This window comes from Pseudonaja textilis, chromosome Z, assembly GCF_049901715.1.
Source record: "Pseudonaja textilis isolate UNSWEBS1 chromosome Z, rPseTex1.2, whole genome shotgun sequence".
NCBI classification, from domain to species: Eukaryota; Metazoa; Chordata; class Lepidosauria; order Squamata; family Elapidae; genus Pseudonaja; species Pseudonaja textilis.
The window spans coordinates 44,488,287-44,494,301 of NC_142008.1; the positions used below are offsets into that span (position 1 = coordinate 44,488,287).

Here is a 6,015-nt window from a genome sequence, read left to right on the forward strand (position 1 = left end):
TTGCACAAGGCAGTTTTATTTGGAACAGCTTCCATCCTGCGGCAATATCTGTAACACCATCAAACATCCAGGTTTGCCTATACCAGGTCCTTGGTAAGGACTTGATAGGTAGACAAAAATGCCAAACCCAGTCTAAACATCTGGCTGACTGTGCGATTAATATTATTATTATTTTTTGACACAAAAAGCAACAGTGTACACAGAAACGAGATAACTATGCTGGGTTTTGTATCACAAATCACTAGTCAACCACTTCCCAAGTGTTTAGAACTGTGTGATGTATTGGCAGATTATGTGAGCATAATCCTCCTGCAGCTGACCAATGGTGATTTTTTTTCAGTACCAATTGTTTTCAAGTGTTTGCTGAGGTCTTTAGGCACAGCACCCAGTGTGCTGAGTACCATTAGAACCACCTGCACTGGTTTATGCCAGGGTCTCTGCAGTTTGATTTTCAAATCTTGATATGTGGTGATTTTTTTGAAGTTGTTTCTTGTCAATTCTGCTGTCATCAGGTATGGCAATGTTGACGATCCTCACTTTTTTCTTCTCCACAATCATGATATCCAGGGTATTGTGTTCCAAAACTTTGTCAGTCTTTATTCGGAAGTCCCACAGTAGTTTTGCATGCTCATTTTCGACCACTTTTTCAGGCTTATGATCCCTCAGGTTCTTTGCTACAGGCAGATGGTAGTTGCAATACAAGTTCTAATGGACTATCAGAGTGAAAATATTGTGATGTTGTTTGTAGTCAGTCTGAGCAATTGCCTTGCAACAGCTCAATATGCGATCAATGGTTTTGTCCATTTCTTTGCAGAGTCTGCCTTTGGGGTCATCAGCAGATTTTTCTATTCTGGTTTTGATTGCATTCATTCTAATGGCTTGTTCTTGGGCTGCAAGAATCAGGCCTTCTGTCTCTTTCTTCAGTGTTCCATTGGTCAGCCATAACCAGGTCTTTTCCCTGTCTACTTTTCCTTGGATCTTTTCAAGGAACTGCCCATGCAGTACTTTGTTACACCAGCTGTCAGCCCGAGTTTGCATTGCTGTTTTCCTGTACTGATTCTTGGATTGCTGCACTTTGAGAAGCTTCCTGTAGTTGACCTCCATCAAAACTGGTTCAACACTGTCTTTCACATAATCTGCAAGAGCATGCTTTTGTTCTTCGACTGTCTGCTTCACTTGCTAAAGTCTTCTGCCACCTGCTTTTCTGGGCAAATACAGCCTGTCAACATCACTACACGGGGGAAGTGAATAGTGTATGGTCATCAGTTTACTCGTTTCCACAGGCTGTCCAGCTCTGCCTGTGTCCAGTTTACAATCCCAGCAGTTTATCTGATGCTGGGTATGGCCCAGGTATTTATAGCCTTGATGGTGTTATCACCATTCAGTTTGTTTTTTAGAAATTTTCTGACCCTTTGTGTGTATTCTTTGCTGAAATAATAATAATACTAATAATAATACTAATAATACTAATACTAATACTAATAATAATAATAATAATAATAATAATAATAATAATAATAATAAAACATGTAACAGTGATACCCATTATTATCGGGCATTTGGTACTATGTTGCAGCTTCCTGTAGTAACACCAGTAGAACTGCAAAAAACTGCACTACTGGGAACATTGTACATCTTAGGATGCTGGCAGCAACCTGTATCAACCATTAGCACCAGTCAATGGTATTTGTGTTCAGTTGACTGAGTTTCATGTTTAATGAATAAAGATATGGAGGAGGAGGAGGAGGAGGAGGTTTACTCCAGGCTTAGTTGCTATATAATAACTAATGTTTGTGGACCATCTTCAAATGCAGCCACATTTTAGAATGGAAAAAAAAAATGACACAATATGAAAACATTAAAAAAATTGTTTATTTCTTTTATGGCATGGATGAAATAAAATTTTTCTTTTTTTTTTTAAATATAGTTTATTAATTTTACAATTAAAACCAGTCACAATACATACACAAATAAGCAAAAGAAAGAAAAAAAGAAAAGAAAAGAAAAGAGAAGAGGAAGAGAGAGGAAAGAATTTTAAGAAAAGAAAGAAAGAAAGAGGTTACAGGATTAAAAATATTCTTATTTTAACAGTTTGCAAGATCTTCTTTTGTTTTCATCACCTTAACTTGTGTCATATAACCACACCTGTTTTTAACTTATATCGCTACCTCGTTGTTATGTATTGATACTTTTCTTTCATGCCTTATAATATATTATTTATCTTTGGTCAATCCAATTATACCAACAATTCCAGCTGTCATAGTATAGTGAAGTGTCTTTGTTTTTTAGCACCAAAGTCAATTTATCCATTTCTGCGCATTTTGAGATTTTTTCAATAATCATTTCTTCTGATGGAATTTGGTGTTGTTTCCAATGTTGAGCGAAGGCTAATCTGGCCGCTGTTAAAATGTGTATTGTTATGTATTTGGTTTTTTTGGAAATTTGCTTATCAAAAATCCCTAGTAGGAAGGACTCTGGTTTGTATTCGATCTGCTCTTTGGTGATTTCTTCCAACCAAGTTTTGATTTTCTTCCAATACTTTTGGGTTTCTGCACAAGACCACCACATATGGAAAAAGGTTCCTTCTTTTTCCTACACTTCCAACAATGCGGACTCATGTTGGGGTGCATCTTCGCTAACCTCGAAGGGGAGATGCCATCTATAAAACATTTTATAAAGATTTTCCTTGTATGCTGCCGATTTGGTAATCTTATTGTTTCTGCCCCAAACTTTCTCCCATTCCGCTAATGTGATGCTCGCTCACGTTCTTACTCCAAGCAATCATATTTCCTTTTACGATTTCTTCTTCTAGTTCTGTTTCTAATAAGTAGTTATAAAATTTTGTTATGTTTTTTTATTTGATCCTAATAAAATTTTATCTAACTGTTTGCAGTTTGTTATTAATTCAATTCTGTTTTGTCTTGTTTATATCTGCTTTGAATCTGAAGATAAACCCATTGATCAATTTTATGTCCTTGCTCTTGAAGATCCAGCCCGGTTTCAAATTTCCTTGTGGGTCTAATAAGTCTTTGTATTTAATCATTTTGGTAAGCTCCAAATTGTTTGGGTGAATCATTGCCTCCATTGTTGGAATCCATACTGGTACTTTTGTATAATGTTTTTCCTTATTTTCCTCAAATTGTTAATAGTGCGTCTCTAATTAAATGTCTATGGAAATATTTTTGACTGGTTTTCCCTACGTCCCATAGAAAGGCGTGCCACCCCCTTTGTAAATCATGGCCTTCTAGAAATAGTATTCTTTTATTGGTTAAACTCACCCAATCCTTCAACCAAACTAATGAGGTGGCCATATGGTATAACTCCCAGTTTGGAAATGCTAACGCTCCCTGCTCTTCATATCCTGCATTGCTTTTTACATTTATTCTGGGTTTTTCCTTGCCAAATAAATTTCAGGGTTGTTCTATTGAGTTCTTCAAAAACTTTTTATGTAATTTAATTGGGATCGTTTGGAATAAATACAAAAATTTAGGGAGGAATGTTCATTTTAATAGTAGCAATTAGCCTAGTGAAATTTGAAGTTTCCCCACGATTCTAAATCTTTCTTTACCTGATGTATCAGTTTATCATAATTGTTTTCTTTAAGTGTCTTACAGTGTGGGTTAGCCAAATTCCTAAATATTTCACTTTCTTTGTCACTTGTATCTGCATTATTTCTTCTAGTTCTATTTTCTGTTTTTCTGTTAGGTTTTTGGTCATTAATTTGGTTTTTTTTTTTTGTTTATTTTAAGTCCCGCTACTGCTCCAAATTTCTCTAATTCACTCATCAATTTTGGTCCCCTGTCTTTTGGTTCTTCAAGGAAGAAAATCATGTCGTCCATAGGCAACGCTTGCAATTTATATTCCTCTTTCTTAACTGTTAATCCCTTTATATCTGAATTCCGCCTAATTCGTGTTAATAATGTCTCTAATGCTAATATGAAGAGCAGGGGAGAGAGTGGGCAACCCTGTCTCACTCCTTTTTCTATCTTTATTAGGTAGGTGCATTCCCATTCACTATTATATTAGCTTGTTGTGTGTCATATATAGTTGTTATAATATTTTCAAATTTGGTACCCAGATTCAAATTATAAATTTTTGAATTAAAAATTGCCAATTCAAATTATCGAAAGCTTTTTCTGCATCTAGAAACATGAGTGCTACTTGTCTCTCTGGGTGGGCTTCATAAAATTCTAGTACATCTAATACTATTCTTAGATTATTCTTTATTTGCCTAGTTGGAAGGAATCCATTTTGATCTTCATGTATATACAAGTTTAGCAATCTTTTTAATCTGTTTGCTATAATAGAAGTGAATATTTTATAATCAGTATTTAAGAGTGAAATCGGCCCGTAATTGTTTATATATCTGGGATCTGTATCCTCCTTCGGGATCAGCGAGATCAGTGCCCCCTCCATGAGTCCGGCATCCTAGCTGCTAGTAAAACGTCATTAAAAACTTCCACCATAAGTGGTCCGATTTGATCTGCTATTGCCTTGTACAGCTCCCTGGGATCCCGTCTGGGCCGGGGTTTTATTATTTTTCTGGCTCTCTATTGCTGATTTCAATTCCGATTCAGTAATGTCTTTATTTAATAGTTCAGCCATTTCTTCCCCAATTGCCTTATCCTTTACTTCATCTAGATAATTCCTTATTCTATCTTCACTGACATCCTCTCTTTTGTATAAATCTTCAAAGTATTTATGAATGATTTCTTTTTCTGTTCTATTTCCTGGTATGTATCTCTCCTTTGCTATCTATTAACTGGTATATCAGTCTCTTCTCTTTCTTTTTTTTTTCAATTTATAAGATAGCCATCTTCCTGGCTTGTTGGCATGTTCAAAATAGATTTGTCTAGTTAAGTTCAAATTCATAGTCATTTTCTCTTGATCAATTAAATTCAGTTTGTGTTTAACTATACTTATCTGATTTTGCAGTTTGGATTCTTTTGGGTTATTTTGTAGAAGGGTTTCTAGCTCCTTAATTCTCTGTTGTAATTTGTTTTGTTGGGAATATTTTTTCCTTGTTTCTCTTAGCATTATAAGAGATTGTTGTGCCTCTTATAACCGCCTTCATCGTATCCCAGACATTTTGTTTCGTGGTTTCTCCGTTATCATTTTCTTTAATAAAAAAATCAATTCCTCCTTTAATTTATTAATATATTCTTTCTCTCTTATTAATTGAGTGTTTAAGGTCCATCTTTTCTTTGGTTTTGCCCTGCCCTTCCATATTACCTGTATTGGATTATGGTCTGCCCATTCATTAGGCAAAATTTCCACTTCTTTGTCTCATTTGCTATCTCTCCACTCATCCATGCCATATCAATCCGTGTCCATGTTTGGTGGGATTTGAATAAAATGTAAATTGTCTTTTTTCAGGATGTAATCTTCTCCATATATCTGTCAGATTTAGCTCTTTCATCATTTCCCTACAAATTTTGGGAGCTCTCTCTTCCCCTTTTTATTCTTCCCGGCATTACTGTGATCCTTTTGGAAATCAGCAATGGAGTTGAAGTCCCCTACCATACAAATATTTCTTTTTTTGCAATTCAACCAATTTTCCATATAGGTGTTTAAAAACTCTTTTTGGTCTCCATTTGGGGCATATATTACTACTAAAAGAATTGGAATATCATTAATCCAGATCTGCAAACCCAGAGTCCTTCCTTCTAAGTCCGACCATATTAGCTCAGATTTCAAATCCTCTTTCACATATACTGCGATTCCCTTCTTTTTCTCCTCATCTGCTGGTGTGGTAAATAATTTTCCTAATTTCGGGCATTCTAAATATTTTTCATCCTTCTTCTTTATATGGGTTTCTTGCAGGCACGTTATATCTGCATTATGTTTAATTAATTTAGATAATATCCTTTTTCTCTTAATTGTTGAATTTAAACCATTTATGTTTATTGATAGTAATTTTTTCTTCTCCCATCTATTTAGTTTTGTTTTGCTCTTTGTCGTGTAACAATTCCTCTCTCTTCTTGCGCTTGTATTGATGTAGTTCCTTCTGTCTTT

General features: G+C 35.1%; 1 pseudogene; it reads right to left on the bottom strand.

Annotated features, from left to right (window-relative positions):
• Positions 1-264: 264 nt before the first annotated feature.
• Positions 265-1,318, bottom strand: LOC148123988 (uncharacterized; annotated as a pseudogene).
• Between the last annotated feature and the right edge of the window lie 4,697 nt (positions 1,319-6,015).